At 41.3% G+C, this 25,439-nt stretch overlaps 1 protein-coding gene across 3 annotated transcripts in view; it reads left to right on the top strand.

Moving 5' to 3' along the window:
* Window positions 1-25,439, top strand: part of cacna1c (calcium channel, voltage-dependent, L type, alpha 1C subunit) — a 225,087-nt gene that overhangs the window by 94,526 nt on the left and 105,122 nt on the right. The gene's annotated exons all lie outside the window — the stretch shown is intronic.

Below are 25,439 nucleotides of genomic sequence, written 5' to 3'. Positions count from 1 at the left end.
ATAGCATCGATGCTATGCTAGACATGTTTTTACAAAACATGAAATAACTTTTGGAACCGTTTATGATGGAGAAAAGCTTTAAATTGTGTCTGAACTGTGAGATTCTCAGCTTGTGAGTCTCTGTGTGTGTCATCATTGCAAAATGTGGTCCTGGAGACACCTACTGTTTCAGGAACTACCACAGAGACCTTTTTTGAGTACTTTGCCAAGTGTTTATATTTCTGTCTTTGGACAGATTTTGTCACCGTGATAGAGTCTCATGCCGTGCAAGATGCAGTCATGAAACTTTGCAGATGTGTAGTTGAGATCAAATTGAAGGTCGAGTTTGAAGATGGATGTGGTCCGAGCAAGGGGGGGCGAAGGGGCCATTATTCAACAAAGTTGTTGTTTTTATGTCAAATATGGTATGCTGCTCACACAAAGGTAATGCATGGTAGTGACTTTACATTGCGCCAGAAAGAAAAGAATCATATGACGTATAATACTTGATACTGACTGAAAGAAGAAGCTCAGAATTGGCAAAAATATGAAACTAGTTTCTTTATCTATGTGTAGGCTTTAGAGGGTTAACTGATGTGTCAATACAGAAACTTTTTTTTCTCAAAATATGGACTGGAAGAGAAAAATAACAACAGACATATTCTAATTGTGGTGGCATCTCTAAAAGAAATCTGCTACATGTTTTCACACGTGCTGTCTCACACTTTTATCTAATTTTGTCTTTTCGGTCTCACTAATTTTTCTTGTTTCCTCTCTTTCTCTCGCTCTCTCTCTCTCTCTCTCTCTCTCTCTCTCTCTCTCTCTCTCTCTCTCTCTCTCTCTCTCTCCCTCTCTCTCTCTGTTGCTACCTGGCAACAAGCTGGTTTCCTTGGTGATGGAGCTTAGTAGCCTCACATTTGCAGAGACGGGGGTGTGTATGTGACAACTGGTACACACAGAAAGCATGCAGCAAACGCATGCTCATAACTCATGTATGCACTCACACACACACACACACACACACACACACACACACACACAGAGGAGGACTTTACACACACACACATATACACACAGAGATTAACACTTGTACGCATATAGCTTCTTCATAAACAAATGAATCATTCATTAAATTGCATGATGTAATTCACTGTTTTTAAAGTGAACCTATTTAAAATAAGGCCGAATGAAGCAAAATACAACTAGGCATGTCACAGTGAGGACATTTTCCCACCTGTTAATAAACTTGTGACAACACCGTTGTTACCGATTACACCAGACATTTTACAAAAAAAAAGATGACACTCAATATCTGCAGAGCGCTTACTTTGATCTTTAATGTCGGACGGTGTCTGGCCTCTCCGGTCGAGCTTTTCGCTGCTGCAGGGCCGCAGGTTTCCATCCGGTGCCGCCGCTCCGTCCTCCGCACAGCTTCATACCAAAGGTTTACAGATCACAGCCTCATTAAAGTTATGGTTCCCTTATAGCATTGGGTTTACATCCAAAATATTGCCAAATAGGCGCTTTTGCTTTTCGCTCAGACACAAAATCCTTCACCATCGTCTCGTCTGTCAATTCTTCTTCCCGTGTGTGAAATCTGACTCCTGCTACTCTGTGCTGAGACTCCGTACGGAGCAGACACTTTCACTTTCTTCTTAATATCTTCTTCTATCTTAATGTTGCCAGCTTCTAACTATCAACATTTTGATGCAGCCCCTTTCCTGTAATATGACAATGCTTGTGTGCATACAGCCCAAGCCCCCAGGACGTGCGCCGGTCAACGACCCGGACTTTCGTAGTGGCCAAACGGCGGTACTGCAACTTCCGTGTCAGTCACGTGATAAAAGAAAGAGACGTCTGTAACTCAGCGAATACATATTTTTGAGGTGAATCAACTTCCCAGTATGAACACTCTAATAGTCCTTATTTAAAAAAATAAGTTTTAAAGTTGGAAAATGCACTATTAGCTGAATCCAGAGTTATTTCCCTTCCTCCGTTCATGTAAATGAGACCCAGATTGTGATGTTGGGACCCCGTGACCGAGTCATGTGACCGAGCGGACGCTACTGCGCATGTCCCAGTTGCCCATGGTCCGCAAAGATACGGGTACTTTTCCAGACGGAAGTCGAGCCATTTAGGCTTCATGCGCCAATGAGCAACTCTCATAGGAATGACTGGGGCCCCGCCTCCAACGCTGTATCCAGTTCTTTTAATACATCCACGATACAGCCAGGTCCATAAAGAAATTGTTATCCCAGTTTTGGTGTGGAAGAACTTGACACATTGGGATGTATTTGACCGCTGACTCTGGCTGGGCCTCATCGCCTAACATCAGTGACTGACCCTCACTAATGCTCTTGTGGCTCAAATGGAGCAAATCCCTGCAGCCTGGTTCCAAAATCATGTGGAGAGCCTCCCCACAAGACTGGAGGCTGCTATAGCTGCTTATTAATGCTCATCTTTTGAAATAACATGTTTAACAATCAACATATGGGGCTAATGTTTGGATGTCCACATACTTTATTTGGATGCCCACATACTTTTGGTTGTGTATAACACATTGATCTGCTTTTATACTTCTGAATACTTCACAGAATACTTGATATTTCATATATATATTTCAAAACATACTCTGCAAAGTCATATAATAACGTAATCAGTTATAACTATCGTGTAAATTCTGCTTATATGGTGTCTGTCTGCCTTCTGCTGCTTTCAGATTGTGTCCAAGGTCTGCCTTTTTTCATTTCACAGGAGCCACTGGTTTGTTAAATGAATTGTGTGCTGCAAATATTAGAAATTGTTAGTCAGTGTATAAAAGAACCATGAGAAATGATCTCCCTCTGTGACTTTCACACTCAACTTTTAGGTTGTAGTCACAAGGGAGACAGATGGGCTGCGAAGAAGATGGGTTTGGTTACAGTGTGTCCGAGAGAGAGAGAAAGAGAGAGATGTTTATCAACCGCTCGGCAGCACACGCCTTCTCAAACTGTGGTGGTGCGGCTCTGTTCTGTTTACCATGTTTGGAGAAAGAAGGTGAACAAACGACACAAAGACGGAGGGAGAGACAGAGAGAGAGAGAGAGAGAGAGAGAGTCTCCAGTGTTAAGACGACATTTTAATGAGTCAAAAAGGCAAAGAGGGATGGAGGGAGGAGTACAGATGAAGAAGAGGAGAGATTGTCTTGTCTCTGTAAACTCGCTGCCAAAATTCCATAGCCTTTATGTGTGCATGTGTTTGTTTTTTGTCTAATCACTTTTGCTATTTATAATTGCATGCACTTTCAGTTAGATTATACAGGCGACTTTATTGGTGGTGCGTTAATAAAACATGTTGGTACTGTACAGTATGATAAAACCAGTCTCTACAGATTTCCTTAAATGTCATTACCTGACACTGGCTACTCCTTCCACTAATAGGTAGTATATTTTTGGCATCATTGGGAAAAAAAATCCATAATAACCTTTCAGCATATTGTAATTAAATATAGACTTCTGCACCTCCTCATGGATTGCAGAATTTGGCCAATCACAGGTCATTTCAGAGAGAGGGGACGTTCCTATTGGCTGTTCTACAAATACAGATGTGTGTGCACGTCCCTTCAGATGGTGAAAGCCTGATTCAACAGGCGGAACATCCTGCAGGAAAAGTTGCTATTCTAGCATTAGCAACAACTTCCTACACTGCAAAGCAACCCCCAAAAAAGGAAGATGGACTTATCAAAAAGTGTCGAACAATATCGGCGAAGCTTGTCAGAGATGGACAGAAAATGTTGGTAAGAGTTAGCTATTAATAATAATAGCTCATGCCAGACTACTAGCAAACCCTTTGCCTCCATCTCTGAAACGCTTTGCTGATATTGTAGCTCGCTATAGAGCCTTGAATCACAGTATGTCATCTCAAAGGGCTTTACAGACCCACACGTTTGCAAAGAAAACAAGACGGTAATTCTCATAGAATTGCCGCTATATGACAGCATCAGGATCACAATCACAATTGGGATGATGTTTGTGAAATGAATGACTAGTACTCCTACAGGTTACCTTATGAAGCGTGTGCATGTGCCCGTGCTTGTCTGGTGGAAGGGAGAGGTATCGTGGTATGATCGGGTGCACATTTGAATGGATCGTATCAGCTAAAAAAAAAGAAGAAAATGCAATCCTGTCTTTACTGAACTCTACTGTATTTTGTCCACATCCACCTGCTAGTGTTGCAGCGCGCTGCTCGCATCTGACACCCGAGTTGGCAAAGTACACAGATTTGCTAAGCTCCAGCAGTACCTCCTCTCTTATTAGCAAAGAGCAGCGTACTGCCGTGTTCTCACAGATCGTGCCTTTCACCAGTTAAAATGACAAGCGTTGCCAGTGGTAGTCATACCAGCTATCGCTAATTGATGTTATTTCCATGAGTAATTTGATGGCAGCACTCCAACCGAGTCGCACGTGTTCTCTCTCTAACTTTGGGAGGCAAGTTATTGCAGCCGTTGTATTAATAGCAGCAGCAGCGAGTTGAATTGTTTGATAGAGATCAGGTGAGATGTGTGAGTGCGAGGGTGGCTTCGACGCTGAGTGGCCTCGTCTTCCACTGCTCTCTCCTTAACTGGTCCTCATATCACAGAGAGGCTAATTGGAGAGGAATTACCTCAACAAGTCTTAATGACACGCTAGCTACAGACACAGAGGGCTCTCTCCTTCAACAGTAATGAGTCAAACTCTCAACACGTCTCAGTGGTTTGCTCTCATTTACCTGCTTCTTAGCCAGACGAGGGGGTTTGTTAAATCGCATCAAGAGTAGACGAGAGAACACTGCAGTTTATGGAGAAGGCCCAACACGGAGAAGAATAGATTGGAAATGGTGGAACAGTACGTGTCAGTGAAGTGCAATCACATCGATATAGAAGATATACTGTACAGCGAAACCACACACACACACACAGACACACACAGAGCCTGTGTCGTTTCTTTCTCAGTGGGTCACTGACCTTGGCAGCGAGGCTGGTATGATTGGCCATCTCCCCGCGGTCCGTGTGTTGCATGTGTGTGTTGCGTGCCTGTTTGGTCCTGCAGGCCATGTTGTTGCCCTAGCCTGGTGTTATAGTCCATCTGTCTAGGCCGCTAGCCAAGCAGCCCTCTCTCCGCTCGCTCTCTAGTGACTCCATCTTGACGGTTGTTGAACGTGTCTGATAGAAATGAGTCGGCCCTCTGGTGGAAATCCTCTCCTTAATTAAAATATGCTCAGTTTACAATGCAAGATTGTCAAGTGAAGACATTTTTTTAAGATTCATAACCTTTTTATTCATTGAAGAGATGTTTGCCAGGCAAAACATATCAATTCCCTTGCTTCACTTCCATCCCTGTGGCCACTGAGCTGCAGCGCTGTAACAGTTGGTGGTGAAGTGCCTTGCTCAAGGGCCTCTCAACAGCAGCTGTAGAGCCTTTACTCATTCATTTTCCACCATATATGAGGATTTCAACAGTTGGCTTTATGTTAATGAGTCCTTTTCTTCCAAGCTTCACCCAGCCAGCCCCCGACCTGTGAGGCACACAGAGGACGGCCAATATGGGCGTTAATATTCCTGAATTCTGGCCGTATAGAACATCTACCGGACATTTGTTTTAAATAACCATATAATAGCCTACATTTGAGATAACTTGAAAATAAGTTAAATAAAGAAGCAGTCTAAAAAAATACAATGAAATAATAACTGGTCGGTCTGAATTCCGCCTTTGTCAAATTCAAAATAGTGTTGTCTGACTCGTAAGGCTGCAGAATAGTTTGTAGCTTCAGTACGAAGTCCAAAAGTCAAAATGTATTGAAAAAAGATGGATGTAATAATTTCCAAAAATTCACAACATGTTTTTAGCTAACGAAATATTGTGCTTCAATCCATATTTCGTTGGCGTTCAGCCTTTCAAAAACATTTTCACTGCGGTCAAAAAAAGTATGACGACATTCAAAGCTTCTTTCGAAAACCTCAATAGATGCTTCAATTGTAAAACAAAAGAAGAAGAAGAAAAAAAACAAAAGACATTTGGTATCTATAATGACTTTGCTTCCCATATACAGAGCCAGAGCTGTGTATGAACACCGGCTACTTTTTCAGTGGACATGAAGAACGGACAGCTAGCGGACCGTGGGTTTGACAATAAATTGTATTGGACTAGAATCGCAGTGGAGGCATGTAAACTTTTGTATAATACAAGTTTATATTTAAGTTTTTTGGCAACATATCTTATAGGTCACATAATATCAAGCAATTCAATATGCTATTAATTCATTCATTCATTCATTTGACATATTTCCCAACAGGCATTTGGGGCATTGATCATTTCATCTGCCGGACAACTACACGTGATACCGGCAAAAAGCCGCCAGCAAAAAGCCCTCATGTGCCAGCTAACGTTAACCCTGCTGTTGAACTACGTTTCGAATCACAATACTCGATCAAAGTACCATAGGCTAGATTTAATAACGCTGTCACGAAGGCCTGATTCCATTCACAAGTGCATGATGAATTCAGTTGTCTGTTTTCTGTGAAATTTCGAAGTTTCAGTGTTTTTACTTTTACTTGTGTTTGATATGGTCGAGTTGTTTCCATCCCTGAACAACTGGCCTGATTTGGCCTTTTTTGAGGTTGAAGCTTTACTTAACACATGACTTACTAGTATATGGCTGTACCAGATCTTCTTCTATGTCTTTTTTTCTCTCTCTCTTTCTCTCTCATCTCTCTGTCACCGTCTTCAGATTGTGGAAGGCAGCATGGCGGTGCGTGTGTCTGTGTGGTTTGCTCAACGATTCAACTCAGTGGTTAACTTCAACCTCTGAACTCCTCTCTCAGTCACAGTGCAAAGTGCACCGTCATACTGACACACGTGTAAAAGCTCACGCAGTTCCTCTACCTACACTATGTACAGGCAATGTTTTCCCAAGTAGAAATGTGCTGCCCTCACCCAAATTGATTTGCCCCATTCTTCAAGTAGGATTGATTGAAAATGTTTATAATTCATGCCTGTGCAATTGTACAGACTGGGAAATGACTTTTTAAGTCAGAAGTTGGCTTGTGAATGTAATAAATGTTTTGCAGAGAGAGCACCTCAAGGTGTGTGAGGAGTCTGTCCTCCCACCAACACACCACCAGCACAGTGAAAAAATAACACAACCTGGGACACACGGACAAGCATCCAAAACATGTTCATAACTGCATAAGCAAGAGAAAGCTTTGAAGCTTTGAGAAAATGTCCAGAGAGAATACAGAAATCATCAGGAACTAACAGACAAACACATTACATATACAGTACACATTCATATTACACTGACGCAGCAGTCGGGTAAGAAGCTCACTGAAAAACATCACATATATTTCACAGATGCTTTCAAGTCAGTGTGACTTTGTCTTTTGTGTATGCGTGTGTTGAGCCCGCTGTATGTGCACTGACCTGTGTGACTAGTGACTGTGTGTGTGACCAGTTGTTCCATCAGCTCCTATTTACTGTCACTCCCCTTGACTTGTCTCTGTTTTGCCCACAGGGCATGAAGACAAGTCCAGCAGACTTTTACTTCATGTCTTGTTATATAAACGTCGGGCCTACACTTCCTCTCTGACAAAACACATCTCTCTGTCATTTATCATACGTGCTAAGCTCAGCATTCTTTTACTTTAGTTTTTGTAGTTTCATAAGCTGTAGTTAAAACCGTGATAACTATACAGCCCGAGAGGACAGATTAAAACACCTGAAATTCATCAGCGCATGTTCCCCCCCAAACCACAGATGACCTCAGCTCCTCCAAAAACATAACTTTTTAAGTAAACAAAAGGATTAAAGATGACTCATAAGTCAACTAGAAAACCCACAATGCAGTTAATTCTCATTTGCCAGCAATCATTTTTTTAAAGCGTAGGTGTGGATTTTTCATATTTTTTGTTTTTGGAATGAAACTCTTTAGCGCAGCCCTGTACTTCCATCAACAGGACTTTTTAAAATGTTTCCAGAAACTCCGTTCCGTTGGCGTCCGCCTTTTAATGTGATTTACAGCTATGCCGAATATGAATATCTGGACATTTTACCACCACATTTTTTACATGAAGTTATATTTTCCTTTCCTTAAAATGTAACCTTATCCCCCGGATAACAGGATAAATGGAACTCTCTTCAAAACCGTTGGTCGGCTTTTCTCACTCGTTCATCTCTCACACACACACACATTAACAGAGACAGTAAAGGGTGACAGGAAAGAAAGGAGTGAAAGAGAATGAGAGGAGGCAAGAATGGAGACAGATGTTGGGACAGAGGGGGGAGAAGAAAAAGAGAGAAAGGGGAGAGAGCGAGGTGTGCAGACTTTTTGTATGAGGCTGACCTAGATAGAAGGAGAGGATTGGACACACTCTGTCTCTGGAGGGACACCGTCACAGCTGCAGTGGACTGTGTGTGTGTGTTGATGTATGTTTACAGCAGAGTATATGATGTGCAGTTTTGCTCTCTTTTTGGTATTAAAATGTCTCTTTGAAAAGTGGCGAGTGTGTGTGTGTGCGCGCTGCATTGTTGATGGAGAGGAAGGAAGTGAGACAGAAAGATGAAGTCAATGAGCCAAGTGGAAGGACGGATATTCAGTAAGCTCTTTACATCAGATGAATGAGAATGAATTTTGTCACTGCAATTCAGGGTCATAAATCCCCCAGTGTTATTTATTTAAAATGATTTAATAATTTGTAGTTAAATTCCTGGAACATATTTACTATATCATACAGTAACACAACTGCTTTTTTGACTGTGTATGTGTTTCTACTTGTAACATCTTCCTTACTTTCCCTTTGTCAAGTGTGTATGTGTGTGTGAGAGTGTGTGTTTGATGCTTACCCATTGAAAATCAATACTGCACCACAGCAATTTACTGCCATCACGGGATTGGTGGGTGGAGGAGCACAGCGTCCAATCAGAGTCCTGAAAACTCTACGGTTAGTGGGCTTCCGCCTGAGACGGGACAGGAGTGTGTGTGTGTGTGTGTGTGTGTGTGTGTGTGTGTGTGTGTGTACATGTGACAGGAATAGTAATGTATTAAAGCAGCCGTTCTTTTCATCGGGACAGTCAGAAACTAAAAAAGAGACACGAGTGGAGTGAGGGAGCTAAAGATAGTATTTTCTGTACTTTGTAGCTGTCATGGTTTCAGCAGTCTGAGCTGTCTTCACCTTTTGATGCAAACTCTTCACTAGATTGCAGCATATTGCACTCCTAACCATGAGCTGTGAGCTGCTGTATCTCCTGCATGAGAATACAAGAGCTTGGTTCATTATTCATATGAAAATGATTGCAGCAGAGCTTACAGTACGTGGTTAAAAAAGTCATGGCTATAGAAATGGATGCAGCATCTGTGATGTCATCTATGGGCAGGAAGTGGTATCAACAGTAATTAGCTTTGTTACTTGTTATATAACTATATTACTTTTTGCAAAAAATGCATGCTTTTTTAACCCTCGTTGAACCGGGCCTATCTCTTCCTCTCCTTTTAAGTCACGGTCACACGTGCGCCCAAAGCGCCTGAAAGTTTGCCAAAGTTCAGTTTGACGCGATGCGAAGATGCATTCTGATCTGCCGCGTGTTCACATCATATTAATATGTGCCTACCTGGCACAAAAAAACAAATCTTGTTCTGGTAACGCAGCATTACTTGGATTAATAACTGTAACATAATTATTCCTGTTTGGGAAACTGTAATCCCTTACACTACTCGTTACTGGGGAAAGTAATAATATTGCAGTAGTTACTGCCCAACACTGTCTATATAGGTTTCTGAAGGAAGATCTTAGACTGCTGGAGTTGGCTTTACTGCTTCTGCCATCTTGCCATTTGTTTTGAGGTCGAAAGAGACCTGTCAGTGAAGGCAAACGCACCCTAAAACACACCTGTTTCAGCCTTCATATTACCTTAAAGCTAGGGTTGGTAATATTGAGAAACTAGCAAGAGTCCACTAGCTTTAAAAAAAATATCCAACCGAAAAATCCAGCCCAGTGTTGCCAATTGTTTTTCAATGAAAGAAGCTAGCAGCACCTACATCTAGAGAGAAAGTTGCTAAGTCGGCAATGCTGACAGTCCGTCCATTCAGGCCTCCCTCCAAAGCCACTCCCCCAAAATTGTCATAATGAACGTAAACAACAAAGGTGGCTATTGTGAGTATGTTTAAGACACTCCTGCAATAGCCACTAATACCAGATTTTGTTTTGTTTTTGTCAGAGTTTGATTTATTGATTGCTGTCGGGATGTAAAGAGAATGTCAACAAATATAACAAAATTTTGTTTTTTAAAAACTTTACCAACCCAAGCTGTAATGGAACAATATGAATCAAAACTGCCACGAGACACATAATTAAGAAGTAAAAATTACCGAGACCATATTCTGAGAGACAAATTAGTTTTCTGTTGTGATCAGTCTTCTTTTTTTTTTTTTTTTAAAGCCACAGTCTAGCTGTCACTAGAGAGAAAATGCATGTTGGAGGCGCTGCATTAGCATATTCAGCCATGGGGATTGCTGCTCTGACTGACCACATCTGAGTGTTGCACTCAACAAGTTACACATGTCTTCTGTCCAGGCTTTTTATCTGTCAAGTGGTGACAGACTGATTCTCCTTCCCTTTCCTTCCCTTTCCCTCCCTCCCTCCTCTCTACCCGCCCCATGTTCCTGAGCTGACTAAAGGCTTTCAATGTTTTATATGCTGAGTCTAAGGTTGGAGGGGATGGGAGGAAGAAAGAAAGGGCTACAAGGGCTTGTTATACTTTTTTCTTTTGCATTTCTTTCTGTGTTTGTTCCTCTATTTGTTTGTCTTTCATCATAATCTCATGTATAGCACCTTTTAATCTTTTATTGTTCCTTATCCTTTTCCTGAAATGTCTCTTATTTTCCCGTTTCCACTCTTCCTTCTCATTCTCTGAAAGGGAAATGACTAAAAGGAACATATGTAAAGTCTGGATCTGCTGGTCTCTAAGGTTGATCCGTTGTTAAACTCTCCGAATATTGTTTCTCCAAAGCAAGCAGCATGCGATTTGTGCTCTCACTGCTGCTCTCGTTGAATCTCCCTTTCCTATTCCCTTTCCTAAATTATTAACCAATCGTGAGTCAGAAAAGCGTGTGAACAGGAAGTTCATCATGGTCAAACATGGCCGCCGGCTCGTGCGTGCTCCTCCGAAGGGGTGACTCTGGGTAGAGGGGCTTCGTAGGAACGGCTCTTGCTCCTGTGTGTACATGTGCGAGTGTGTGTGAGTGTATGTGTGGGACAGGGTGACGCATCATGCGGCAGTAGTCTGAATATTTTAGCAGGAAACATTAGTGACGCTTTTCCCTCTCTCTTTCATCATTCTCTTCCCTCTTGCTTTCCCTTTTCTCAACATTTCGTCTCTGCCTCTTTCTCTTTTTTTTTTTTCCCCGCTCAGTGTGATGAAAAGAAAAAACTATTAGAACAGTGGTAACAGTCTTTGCTTTGAGTATGAACACATGGTTTTCTAGTGGCCTGTAGATGCAAATGAGATCCGGTGAGAGACAGCTGGGCAGGGCAGGTCAGGGCCCACACACACACACACACACACACACACACACACTGGGGCTGTATTCGAAACCGCCTACTACATACTATGACGAACACAGTATGCAGCATACAGTACATACTGCATTCCTGAGTAGTATGCAGTATGCAACGGTTAAAGCGATGTATTTTTGCAGTATGCTAGACCAGTGCGAAAAAACGAAGAGAAAGATGAAAAATACAACTTTGATTTTGTTGTTTATGTTCTGTTTGTTTACTTCATAAGATACTGCATGGTTTAAACAATTTATTCTAACAGCTCATAGTAAAGTAAGACAAACAGGATCATCAACGAGGGGAGATGGTAAATATGAAACATTGCTCGACAAAATGTATGTTACTCAAACTGCTTTTTTTCAGTTACAGCAACAAAACAGTGGAATGATATCCCTGCAGATATTAGAGTAATGTTAACAAGGTGTCATGTTGTCTCAGCAGGTATCTCTCTGCCCCGTCAGAGGCTGCTCTTTCCCTCGCCACTCTGAAGCTCTGTAGCCGGTCTGTGAGTGTCACTGGTCAGCTGGCCGGCTGGCGAGCGAGCTACGCCCGCTACGCCCGCGCCCGGGGTTTGCGACCCCGGCAGGCACTAGCTATAGCTGTCACGCCAGTTTGTGGAGCTTCTAAACTGTGAAAACGTTGGAGCAAACGTTCGATTCGCCATCTAATATTGCAAAACTGTAAATTTTCAAAATCTTCGCAGTTGATTTCTCGCCTCAAAAAAGTGAAGTTAGTGATGAAATAGCTACAAAAATGTAAAAAAAAAGAGCTGTTTTTGGCTGCTGTTGTAACCGTAGCCTGTAGCGTTCCAGCGCTTTGCATTGTGGGATACAGTAGGCGAGATAGACTGGTCCGATGCATACTGGAGATTTTTTTCCAAATCAGTATGACATGGTACATTTGGCATACTGTGGATTTTGCTTTTGTTTGCAAACTGCAAACTACATTTTGGCCAAATCAGTACGTGCTGCTAGTATAGTATGCGGTTTCAAATACAGCCTGAGTCTTTTAGTGAATTTCTAGATGGGGGATAAAGCGCAACCCCAAAATGTTCCCCCCCTCCAGCTCTGGTTCCTACGCTGTAGTTCCTCCAGTGGAAGACGTTCTGCAGAGGACTGTTCATGCAACTTCTTACTGACATCACGTGTATCTTTAGTGTAATCCTTTCAGTAAGCGTGTGTGCATGTGTGTCTGTATAGCAGCATAATCCCTGTAGTGTACACTATACACATTGTTGAAGTGTTTGCGTTTTTACTGAGCATTCAGCGTATTAGCCTCCAGCATCCCTACGTGACAGAGCTTCTCGTAGATCTGATAAATCGAGTTTTATTCTTTCTCTGTGTGTGTGTGTGTGAGAGAGAGAGAGAGAGAGAGAGAGAGAGAGGGGATGGGGGGTTGGACAGACAAAGAAAAAGGTATGTGTGTGTACCACTCGCCAATAGAGTATCTCTTTAATTCCATTACTTATCACTTGAAGAAAAGAAGACAGCTCAAGGTCTAAACTACAGACACACACACACATTCCTACAAGTCCCACTGGACTCTCCCTCTCTTGGCTGACCATACTGTGAGCTTGGCTCATACTCTCATAAACACAGTCACATACATATATGCATACATAACCCTCTAACACCCCAGGAAAACCATAATCACAGACAGATCCATATCTATGTGCATTTTGTTTCCGTATCTCTCTATTTGCCCATTTTTCATCACTTCTTACTTTTAGATTTTCCACTCAACTTTCTTTCCGATTCACCTTCTTTGTAAGTCTGTCTGCTAGCATCAGTCTCTTTTTTTCTCATTCAACAGTACATAGGTTAAGAGTAGAAGTGATGTTGTCAAAAATATTGAAGTATCAATACTTATCGGTATCATATCCGACAGCAAGTTCACACACACACACTGCTATTTGTCTTTTTAATAAAAATCAAAAATGCTATGCCCTCAATGTTGTGTCAATTTGAACCATTGGTATTGATAATGGTATTTAATATTGATATTTTTCAAGGTATTGTATTAAAGTTAGATATTATAGTATCGTGACAAGACTATGTAGAAGCAATATTCAGTATATGGGTTATTTTAATGTTTTAATCCTTGTTTAACCATGTAAAGCACTTTGTAACTTTATTAAAAAAAAAGTTTATTGTTAAAGTTTATGATATACTTCTCTTTTAATTAGCATGATCAATAATAATTATAAATTGCTAAACACACAAAAGAGCGTTCTTGGATCTTCAAAATATTCTCATTGTCAACAAATCCTCTGAAAAGACATAAAACAATGATCTGAACCAACTAACACATTGATTGTGTTTTCAAAGTCTGATATAGCTTTTTGCTCAGTACTACAGACATCCATTGTTTTAAAAAAAAGTATTAAAAATCAGCCAAACCGTTGCACTGGCAGACTTGGTATGGAAGTTAGGAAGTATTAAGAGATGGACCAACACATTGTTGGTTTCTGGCTTTTCGTATAGGTTTTTTGACAATAAGAAAAAAAATTAAAAAAAAACGCCATGACAGCGCATCAACATCAACGAATCTAAGCATTAAGACATCAGTCTCGGAGCAGAGATTGAGTTTGAAGTGATCTCTGGGGGGCGCAGCGCAAAAAAACATCGCAGTTGAAGATTACGACTTCAACCACACACATCATCATTCATGTGAGCGTTTGTCATTTACACAGACATTCGCATGAACAATGGCCTGTGAGGAGCCATAGAGCTGTCAGAGCAGAAAGAGGAAGGAGAACAAAAGCAATTTCAAGTCTGTTAGTGTCTTGTTGCATTTTCATATGTTTTCAATATTGTTTTCATAAAAATATCTGCACACACACATAATGTACCACAATGTCGCTAAATTTACAAAACTTGTTGCCTTGGAAACACTGAGGTAGGCTCTCTGCCAGCTAGTTAACACAATGGAATTATAGACACGTGTGCGTGTCAGCGTATGTGTGTGTGTTGGACGCAGCCGTGGAATTGTGGGTATGTTCTCTCCACGTGCTGCGTTGCCTCTCTGTTGTCTCGCTGCCAAGATACTGATAGCTTCAAGATGTACAAAAGAGAAAGAGAGAGAGAGACTATGAGGAGAATACAGCAAAAGGGGGGAGAAAAAAAATGGCACAAAGTGGACAAAATGTGAAATAAAACGAGGCAGAGACATCTCGCTACTGCTTGCTTCACTGAAACCGAGCCCTGAGAATTCACAGGAGACTCACAAATCACCAGCACAGGTTTTAAAAGGCAAAGTCAACCTTCTCTAAGGAGACCATTTAGAATGAGCTCAGTGCCATTACATGAGTTTATTACACGAGCAACATGTTCCTGTGGTTTGTGTCTGTCTGCAAGAGGCCGTTCAGAAAACACCCTCGGATGAGTTACGCAATTTAAACAGAAGTCAATTGAATCTTTGTCATAAATATTAGATAAGTAGGGCTGTAAATAGATTAACATATGTAATCGCGATTAATCGCATGATTATCCATAGTTAATCATGATTAATCATGCATTTTGTATCTGTTCAAAATGTACCTTAGAGAGAGATTTGTCAAGTATTTGATACTCTTATCAACATGGGAGTGGGCAAATATGTTGCTTTATGTAAATGTATGTATATATTTATAACTGGAAATCAATTAACAACACAAAACAATGACAAATATTGTCCAGAAACACTCACAGGTACTGCATTTAGCATAAAAATATTATATAATATATGCTCAAACAACAGCTGTCAGTGTGCTGACTTGACTATGACTGCATGTGATTATCATAAAGTGGGCATGTCTGTAAAGGGGAGACTTATGGGTACCCATAGAACCCATTTTCATTCATATCTTGAGGTCAGAGGTCAAGGGACTCCTTTGAAAATGGCCATGCCAGTTTTTCCTTGCCAAAATTTAGCATAAGTTTGGAGCGTTATTTAACCTCCTTCCCGACAAGCTAGTACGACCAATGCACCAATGGGTTCCTTAGGTTTTCTGGTTCCATATGACACCAATATCTTCCCTCTAGCTTTAAAACTGAGCCCGCTACAACCTAAAAATCACAAGTTAATGCGTTAAAGAAATTAGTGACGTAAAAAACAAATTTGCGTTGACACATTATCATTATGTTAGCTTTTCCAGCCCTATAGATAAGATTATATTAGATTCAATTTGATTATGTTGTGCCAAAAAGTATGGACACTCATATCACATACTCACATCTCAACCCAAAATTATTGACATTATTATAATGCTGCTATAAACCGCCTCCACTTTTTGTGCTTTCCACAAAATGTTGGAACTTGGCTGCGGGGATTTTGCTCCCATTCAGACCCAAGGGCATTAGTGAGGTCGGGCATCGGTGGTGGGTGGTGAGGCCTGGCTTGCAGTAAAGTTCATGTACACTAAACTCTGAAAACTATGTCTTGGGGGGATGAAACAAGAAATATCCTTCCCGAAACTATTGCCACAAAGTTGGCAGCACACTAAAATATCACTGTGTGCTGTAGCATTAACATTTCCCCTTAATTGGAACTAAGGGCCTAACCTAAACCACCAAATACAGCCCCAGACCAAAAGTACACAAAAGTATGTCATATACTTTTGTGCCATATACTGTAGTGTACATAGTGTACATACCATAGTTGGTCCCTCCTAACCTCCCAGGATATGACTTGTTTGCTAAACAGAGATGAAATCTGTTTATACTAAAAGTCCTTTTCTCTCTAAAGCTTCAGCGAGCCGAACCCCGCTAAAAATATGAAAATATATATTTAAAAAGAAAAGTGCCGAGATCATGCAGCTAATCCTGCTAAGCTTTGAACAACGGCCCAGAATGTACTGTGTGTCCCTGCCCGCAGGGGGAGAGAGGGAAAGAGAGAGAGAGAGGCAGTATGTTTGTGAGTGTGTGTTCATTTATGTGTCCCACAGGTCTTGCTACCCATTGTTAGCCCGGGCCGCCAGTCTGAAACAGACCCCAGCACCATTTGCTCCCCCCATTGTGTGCGTGTGTTTCTTTGTAAAAATGTGCATGTGGATCCATGTATGCAAGAATATTTATTGCACAAGCATGTGTGTATTATGTTCGGGAATTTGTGCTTCTGAGTCTTTTTGGCAGGCGACACAATATGAGTTCTTCAGGTCCCAAATCACTCAAACGTTACGACAGGGAGCAGGACTTAATGATCTTTAGGGAGTGTGTGTGTGCTTGTGTGTGTGTCATCAATGACTCATCAATGCAGTAGGAAAGATTAGTGTGTGTTAGCAATTATGTGAACAGTTGGGAAGTACTGTACGCTGTTCATTTGTGGCAATGTACATGCAAATATACGCAGTTTCAACCTTCCAATTGAGGTTAAAAATCTCTTTTACAAGAGTGTCGAGGCCAAGACAGTGTGTCTTGTGTGTAGAAGTCTTCTTGGTCTGTGGGATATTGCGATTGTTTTTTTGTGTTTTTTTTACTATTTTTGGACATTTTATAGACTAAATAAATTAGTTTATGGACATATTAAGTAAAGCCTAAGTTGGTAATTGTCTTCAAAAATATTTTTGTCATGTTTGTTGAAATGAAATATATCAAAGAAATCAAATGCTCTTACAAAAAAAGAAAACAATCCGGTATCTGTGGCTGTCACAGGACTGTAATAAACCCGTCCAATCGTTTCATTCAGACCGAATGAAACGATTGGACGGGCTACCTGCCTGCCTACCTGATCGCACTCTTCCCGTGCACTCATTTCACGTCACCAGTCTTCCACAAGCCTCTAGCTTGACAGCTGTGAGTACTAACAATAGTCATGTTCATTGTTTATGTTCATAATGATAATTTTGGGCAGTGACTTTGGAGGGAGGACTGAAGGGACGGGCTCTCAGTGTTGCCGACTTGGTGACTTTCTCTCTATATATTTAGGGACTTTTGGAGCTAGTGCTGCGACACTGGGCTCGGTTTTTTCTGTAGTATAATTTTTAAAATCTAGCATCCCTTGGTTTCTTAAGATTACCAACCCTAGCTTTAATAATGAACACAGTAAATTAGTTTCAGCCATAGTAACAGTGTCCACTCTTTGATGAATGGCCAAAATCCCCATGAAATAGACTGCTGCTGTGAAAAGGACTGAAAGTCAAGGAACTAAAAGGGTTTTCATTCTGGGAATAACACTGAGTTTTATGGAGGTTGGTCAAGGTGGCGCAGCCAGAATGTTAAAGAAGCAGCAGACTTGGACTGGGTGCTCGGACCAGCAGGGAAAACTCTCTGCTGCCGCTGTAAATGTGGCCGAGTGGCTCTTGAGCAAGGCTCTCAACCTCTGCTGCTCCGGGGCCAACGTTAGAGGACAGCGGTTACACCGTTACACAGCTCCTGATGGGATCATGACTATATGAGGCACAGGAACTTTCTGCTCTGCATGCCAGTCTGCCCAGATACAAGATTTTCTGGATTCGGTGCCAATGTCAATATTTCAGGAGCAAACATTTCAAGCAAATCTGCATTCAAAGAGTTAGCTTCGGGCTAAGGAATCTATAAATTCAGCTGTCGCAGACATCCCGTTTTTTACTGCAGGCTTTCTTGCACTAATACCCCCTCCCTCTTCCCTCTTCCCTCTTTTATCTCTTTTTATTCTCCTCATCAACTCTCCTCCTATTTTGCTCTTGTATGAGCGCACGCTCGTGTGTTTGTGTGTGCGTAGGTATGTCGGGGGATTACATGCAGCCCTATAAATCCATTTGTTGAATGCTTATTAACCCTGGTGCCCTTTTACTGTGCTTTTAGTGTATCAGCTTAGTACCATGAAATCTCCTTTTAGCTCCATGCTTGCTTCTCTGTCTGACACACACACACACACGAGAGAGATGGCCACATGATAACAGAGCACTGCTGAAGGGTTTGTGTTAGAAACGATGAGGAGGAGGTGGGGGGGAGAAGTCTTTTTGCTGCACAGGTGCTCTCTGTTATTGTATCTATGGCTAAGTACAACACACACTCTCAAGCCTCCCCTCTCATACAGGTCTACAAGCACCTTTTCTTCCATCCTCCACCTCTCTGCATGACCCTTTTCCCTCCTCTTTATCTGTAAAGTCTCCTACCTGCCACCTGCCTCTATCCTCTCCTTCCCTTCTCCTGCCCCGTCAGCCATCTTGGCTCCAGGCGCCCACCAGGGACCGTGCCCCTTGGGTCGGTTTCCTGCCAGCTGCAGGGAGATTGATGAATCAGAGGTTCCAAGGCGGCTCCAGTGGGGTCTCCGAGGGTGCCGGTATGGGGGACAGGCTCCATCGAACGCCAAGAAAGCAGAACTAATGGGCATGCTCTGGGGTGGAAAAGAAGGAAAAGAAGGAGAAGGAAGGGAGAGGTGTGCGTTTATATAGGTGAGCATGTTTGGTAGACGGACTGACAGACACACAGAGAAATCAGAAAAAATTGAGGCACAGAAGATGATAGATAATATGCAAATTGGTTAAGGACAGACTGAATGAACAAACATCAAAGAGAGAGGAAGGTAGGAAGGCAGTCAGAGTGGTAAATAAATAGCTGTAGCATGGAATACAGTACAAGGACAGGCAGACAGGTGGATGATAAAAAAGATATACTGCAGGGAAGAAAACAAGATTCGTGGAGGTGTTGGATTAAAGGAGAGACAGTTGAAGATGGAAAGAAAGAGGGAGGTAATGATTGAAAAGCCAACTTTGAATGCTGATGACTCTGAGAACTTATATGCTAATATCTAGATAACACTGGGCCTAATTACAAATGCTAGTGTTCATTTTAGATAGATATGTATGGCTAATATTTAAGGAGAGGTAAATAGTAGGGCTGTCAATTAATTAAAATATTTAATCAAAATTAATCGCATGATTGTCCATAGTTAATCACATTTTTTATCTGTCCAAAATGTACCTTAAAGGAAGATTTGTCAAGTATTTAACACACTTATCAACATGGGAGTGGGTAAATATGCTGCTTTATGCAAATGTATGTATATATTTAATATTGGAAATCAATTAATAACACAAAACAATAACAAATATTGTCCAGAAACCCTCACAGGTACTGCATTTAGCTTAAAAAATATGCTCAAATCATAACATGGCAAACTGCAGCCCAACAGGCAACAACAGCTGTCAGTGTGTCAGTGTGCTGACTTGACTATGACTTGCGCCAAAACTGCATGTGATTATCATAAAGTGGGCATGTCTGTAAAGGGGAGACTCGTGGGTACAGGTCAGAGGTCAAGGGATCCCTTTGAAAATGGCCATGCCAGTTTATCCTCACCAAATTTAGTATAAGTTTGGAGCGTTTTTTATTGCCTCCTTCACAACAAGCTCGTATGACATGGTTGGTATGAGCCCGCTACAACCTACAAACCACAAGTTGCATTAATGCGTTATAGAAATTAGTGGCGTTAAAACAAATCTGCGTTAACACGTTATTATCGTAAATAGATTTTGCAAATGTTTGATGTCACGCTACAATTCTTGGCTACAAATAAAGAAAATCAATCCCATATAATGATGTTAGAGGCAATCTTATCCTTCTGTCCTATATCCTCCCTTGTTATTTCCTTTCCTCTCTTATCTTCTTCCATACATCCTCAATTCTTTTTCAGCCTCCTCTTGCTTTGTGTTGTTGCTCTTTGTTTCCTTTCTCTCCACTGGTCTGTCATTGGCTTGTTGTATACAGGGACACAGACTGAAGGGCAGGTGTGTGTTTGTGAATCTGAACCGTCCACATGTTTTCTATGCGCCCCTGCATGTGTGTCCACTGCAACGTGTTCGAGCAGCCCACTCGCTATATATCTGTACGTCCTTGTGTCCAGACGGGCACAGTTTGTCCTCTCTTGGGAGGCGTTTCTCTGTGTCTGGTCAACCTTGTGACATCACCCCTTAAGCAAACCATTAGGACACGTCGCCCTACAGATGTGCTTCATATAGAGGGGAAAAGGTTGCCATGGTGACTAGCAGTGTTAGTTGGGAAGCAGGCTAGGTTTCCATGCACGTCAACAAGCTAATCTTAATGCGATTAAAGCAGTAATGCAAGTAAGGTGGACAAACAAACTCTGATAATTGAATCATGCTTGTTAAAGGAGTTATCTCAGTTGCAGCAAGATATTGGAAATAGTCCCATTTTTATCACAGTATTGAAGGGCCGTTTTGAATGTTTTAACGGAGGTCATGACTCGCTCTTATTATTTGTCATAAACCAATTAATAGTGGATGTAAACTTAGCGCCAGCTACTGCTAGGCTACACAAAGGTTTGTCTACCATACTATGAGTTTCAGTTGATGCTGAATACCTGCGTTTGCTCTTTTTTACATCAGGCAGACACACAGCTACGAGTTGAACTGGGAATCACTTGCCATCACATTGCCAGACCTCAGTGATCTTTATCATTTAGGTGAATATGAAGAATTGTTCTGAGCTCTCTTAATTAGGGATGTCACAGTGAGGCAAATTTCCCACTGGGGTTAATAAACTTGTGACAACACCAGTGTTACTGATTACACTGGACATTTTACAAGAGAAGATGACGTTCAATATCTGTAGAGCATCCTCCGCACAGCGATTGCCTCATTAAACAAGAAATTACATTTTGCACATGGCCTGCTTTATGCACAATCCAAGTTTTTTTGTCTACGTTCAAGCACAGCCTGTTTGCCTGAACATGTTTCACTATTGTCCATAGAGATGGGCACTTTAACAATGGCAACAGAGACTGGAATAAAGAGGAAGCGGTACGCAATAGTCGGCCAATGGGAGGCTTATCCCTGCAATCCACATCAGTGACTTATCATCATTGAGTCAAACTCGGGATCATTTGCTATGTGAGGGCCAACAGCATGAAACCCTCTCAAACCCTCTGTTGCTGTTAAATATCTGCTGTCATGCTGATTTCATCTTTACTACGCACAGTTTCCATTCAAGATGAAGTCATTGTCTAGCTTTCGGCCACACAGATATAAAGGTGTTGTTTGAAATAACTGTGATACTTCTATCTGGATAATAAAACAAAAGAAATCCCCCACTGAACAACATCTTCTGCACCAGAATTTATTTGACCCAAAGTAGTAGGGCTGGGACAATACACCTCATCTCCTGATTCGATACTATCACGATACTTGGGTGCCGATTCAATATGGTTTGCGATTTTTTAAGTATTGCGATTTGATATTACGATTCAGTGCGATTTTTGTTCACTTTTTCAACACTACACCATGGGAAAATGTTGAATCATACAATTCTAGGGAATTTTATTTCAGAAAATATCTAAATTAATATAGTACAAATGTTTGATTTTCAGCATGTATGTAGTCAGAGATGTCTTGAAATCAAATATATCAGTCATTGTCAGGCAACATCTTCTGCACCATGTATTTGATCCAAAGTAGCACAACAATTAGCCCAAAAGTCATGTAATGTTTTATAGTTTCACTCTGCAAGCCTGATTTGTGAAGACAAGTACTAAGCAGCTAAACCAGTCATCGAAATGTGACAATAGTTTGTTTGGGGAGGGGGGGGAAAGAAGATCCATTGGAACCGTCTCCTTGCAAGGCAGCAGAGAAAAAGCAGAGAAAAGTCGAGCAGAGGAAACAAAGCGTGATAATGATGGAGGGCTGGATTGCGAGAGCTGGTCACCATGCCAGACTCAGCAGGGGTTTACATCACAACACTGGGTGGAAAGTTAATGAGAGGCCAGCTCTCTCACACACACACACACACACACACACACACACAGAGACACACAGAGACACGAGGGGTCCAAAGTCGAGCCAATCTAAATGATTCAATCAAAAACTAACGTTGGCGTGCAAACACTGCTTTTAACAAGTCACTGATGCACACACACACACACACACACACACACACATACACACAAACAGATAACACTAATGCACAAAACTATACCCAAAGGCATCACACGTAGAGAAAGTTTGCAAAGAAACTTATAATGGAGAATGCTAAAACAAAAAAAAAGGATGTGTGTGAGTTACAGGCAGAAATCGTGTGTGAACAGATAAAAACATACAGACTGAGAGAGAGAGAGAGAGAGAGAGAGAGAGGGAGAAAGGCAGAGCATGTCCTTGTATCCAGACTATCTATGTGATCCTGTATGTCTCTGCCTGTGTGTTTGTATGTGTCTTGACAGTCCAATATCCATTATCTTTCATGGCTCATCGCACACACACACACACACACACACACACACACACACAGGGACACAATGTGTAGTAAGTGACAGCAAGGGTAAAATGACAGCAAGGAGACTCATGAGAAAGTAGACTAATTTTATTACCCCTCCCCTCCCCCAACTCTCTCCCTCATCTCTTTATCTCTCCCTAAGCAGTGGTTTCTACCTTCACTGAGACTGTAGGCAGCATCATGTGTCACATTAAAGTTAACTGAAAGAAATCATCACTACATGTGAGCCTGTGTAGGAGTATCATTGCTCAATAATTCAAGGATGAACCCCAGATGTACAGATTGTATGTGTTGTCTTCTGTTGAATAGTTATAGTCGGACTACTAAGGAGTTAAAGTTGCTCTCTGTCTCTGTTATTTATTTAATTTCTCTCCCTTTCTTGGCTCCACCTCCCCTTTTAGTTTTCTCTCCTGCCCTGCGCTTGTCCTGATTTCTACACTTTAAAAAAAAAAGAATTGTTTTTTTTTACTCGTCCCCTGTCCCCCATAATATATCAAATATCAGGCAAATTGTTCCAGTAATTGGTTTACAAGGACAACATGATTTTATTACTCCACACGTATGTAATTGAGGCCACTAGTGATGATAATATGAACCATCCCAGGGTGGCGTTCATTAAAAATCTGTTGTATCAGGAGCTTGAAATTCACTCGGTTTTAACGAGATTATAAAATGTTATTAAAGGAACAGTGTGTAGCATTTCGGGGGGATCTATTGGCTGAAATGGAATACAATATTGATATGTTTTCTTTTGGTGTAAAATCACCTGAAGATGAGTATCATTGTGTTTTTATTACCTCAAAATGAGCCGTGTATATCTTCATTCACTGAGTCGCCCGCCGTATTTCTACAGTAGCCCAGAACGGACAAACCAATCACGGGCGTTTCACGTTGGCCACCAGTTCTCCTACACGCTTGGCCCATGGGAGAAGTTTCAGTTGGTTGCAATCTGCAACCTCGCCGCTTGATGCCGCCAGATCCTACACACTGCACCTTTAATTAAACAGAAACTGTAATTATTCACTAAAATGTACCATTGTATTTGTTGCTGGGTTCATTTTTTTAAATTTTGACTTTACTTTCTTGTTGCATTCCTTCTTTCTTTCCTGCTTCATGAAGTAGTTTAAGTAGAACAAAAAGAAAGTGCTGGAGTTAGGGAAGTAGTAAGGAATTATGAGCCCTTGTGTGTCTTACCCTTCAGTGTAGTCTTTATATTTTCCCATGTGGTGTCACACAACTGTGTAGTGTGACTTTGATTTTTTTATATCGTAGCTCCAGTTCCGTCATTATCCTGAAAACCTTCTCCTGAAACAGTGCCAACGGGCCACATATCCTTCCATATAAATCTTGCTATCTTTAACGGGAGCTGGTCTTTTTACGAGCCTCTGGTGAAGGTCCTGAGGATGAGTGTGGTGAAAAGTAAGCTGTCAGACGAGGTTGTACAGTTGATGTTGCTCCGCTCGTTTCTGCTGCTTCACTTGGGGTGGCAAGCTATCAAACTTGTTGTGGTTGTAGAGTGTAGAGTGTTGCTAGAGCTGCATGATAATGGAAAAAACATTGCAATTTTTTTTCTGCAATATTTATTGCGGTATGAAAATATACAGGACTTTTCACCCTAAATGATGTACATTTTAAAGTTAAATGCATCAATCTGGTGCACTTTGAGTGCAAAATGAAGAGGCTATATCTATTTGCCGACATCGCACGTCTTGCGATCTGTGAAATTGAAACAAAAAAGCCTTGTTTTTGCTGCTAATTTTGCCATCTACGGTGCAGAATCCAAAACTTACACACACTGCTTCCCAGATGTTCGAACAGCCCATCACAGTTTGAATTATATTTTTTCAAGACGAGAGGTTTGCATAGCCCTACTACCTACATTGTAAACATTGTAAAGAGGTAGACATGTTAGTTTATCATTAATCATCACATGTTTAATTTACATTCTGGTGGTTTGGTACTTTTGTGTTTTGTCCTATTTTAGAGCAGGTTTGTTTTTCTTTCTTTTTTTTTGCAGTTTGTAGTTATTCTTCCAAGCACTGCTTTAAAACCAGAACCAGAGACTTATGAAATAAACTTTAGAGAAGCAACCGAAGTATTCTTATTCTTAAGGGGACCTCCCTCAGTACGACACCCCCAGGGTGAAGTGCAGTGTGTGTAGAGTGCATTAAAAGACACTTCAGAGTTCCCTTACTAAGGACTTCTAAGTTAAAGTGAGGATAAAGTGATGAATGTGGTTAAAAAAGGAGGAAGCACATGCACACACTCACTCTCCCACACACAGGTATGCAATACAAGTGTGAGCATTTTATTAATATGCTGTTATATACAAACAAAACACATGGCTGGAAATCTTCCAAGCATCTACTGACATGCACATAAAAGATCAGAAACATGTGCACACGCAAACCCACATATTGAAACATGCACACACACTGTCCTGCTGTAGCTGTATCGATAAAAGCTGCAGACCAGCTGAACGTTTTTTCACAAAAGACCCCCAGTCAGCACCAAACTCTGCACTCGACCACGAAAATCACATCAGAGCTGCATCAAACCGATCACTACACAGCGACAGCGTACCAAATCCTTTTTGCAGGTCTTACTGTTTCAATAAAGTTTTATATAGAGGTCGATACCAAGTGTTTTCTTATGCACCGAACTTTGTAAAAACAAAAGCTATTGTTTAGTTTGATCTTTTTGTCTCTCTTT

Source organism: Sebastes umbrosus, chromosome 23, assembly GCF_015220745.1.
Source record: "Sebastes umbrosus isolate fSebUmb1 chromosome 23, fSebUmb1.pri, whole genome shotgun sequence".
Taxonomy (NCBI): domain Eukaryota; kingdom Metazoa; phylum Chordata; class Actinopteri; order Perciformes; family Sebastidae; genus Sebastes; species Sebastes umbrosus.
The sequence above is the reverse complement of the archived record's forward strand: the minus strand, read 5'-3'. Positions and strand labels throughout refer to the sequence as shown.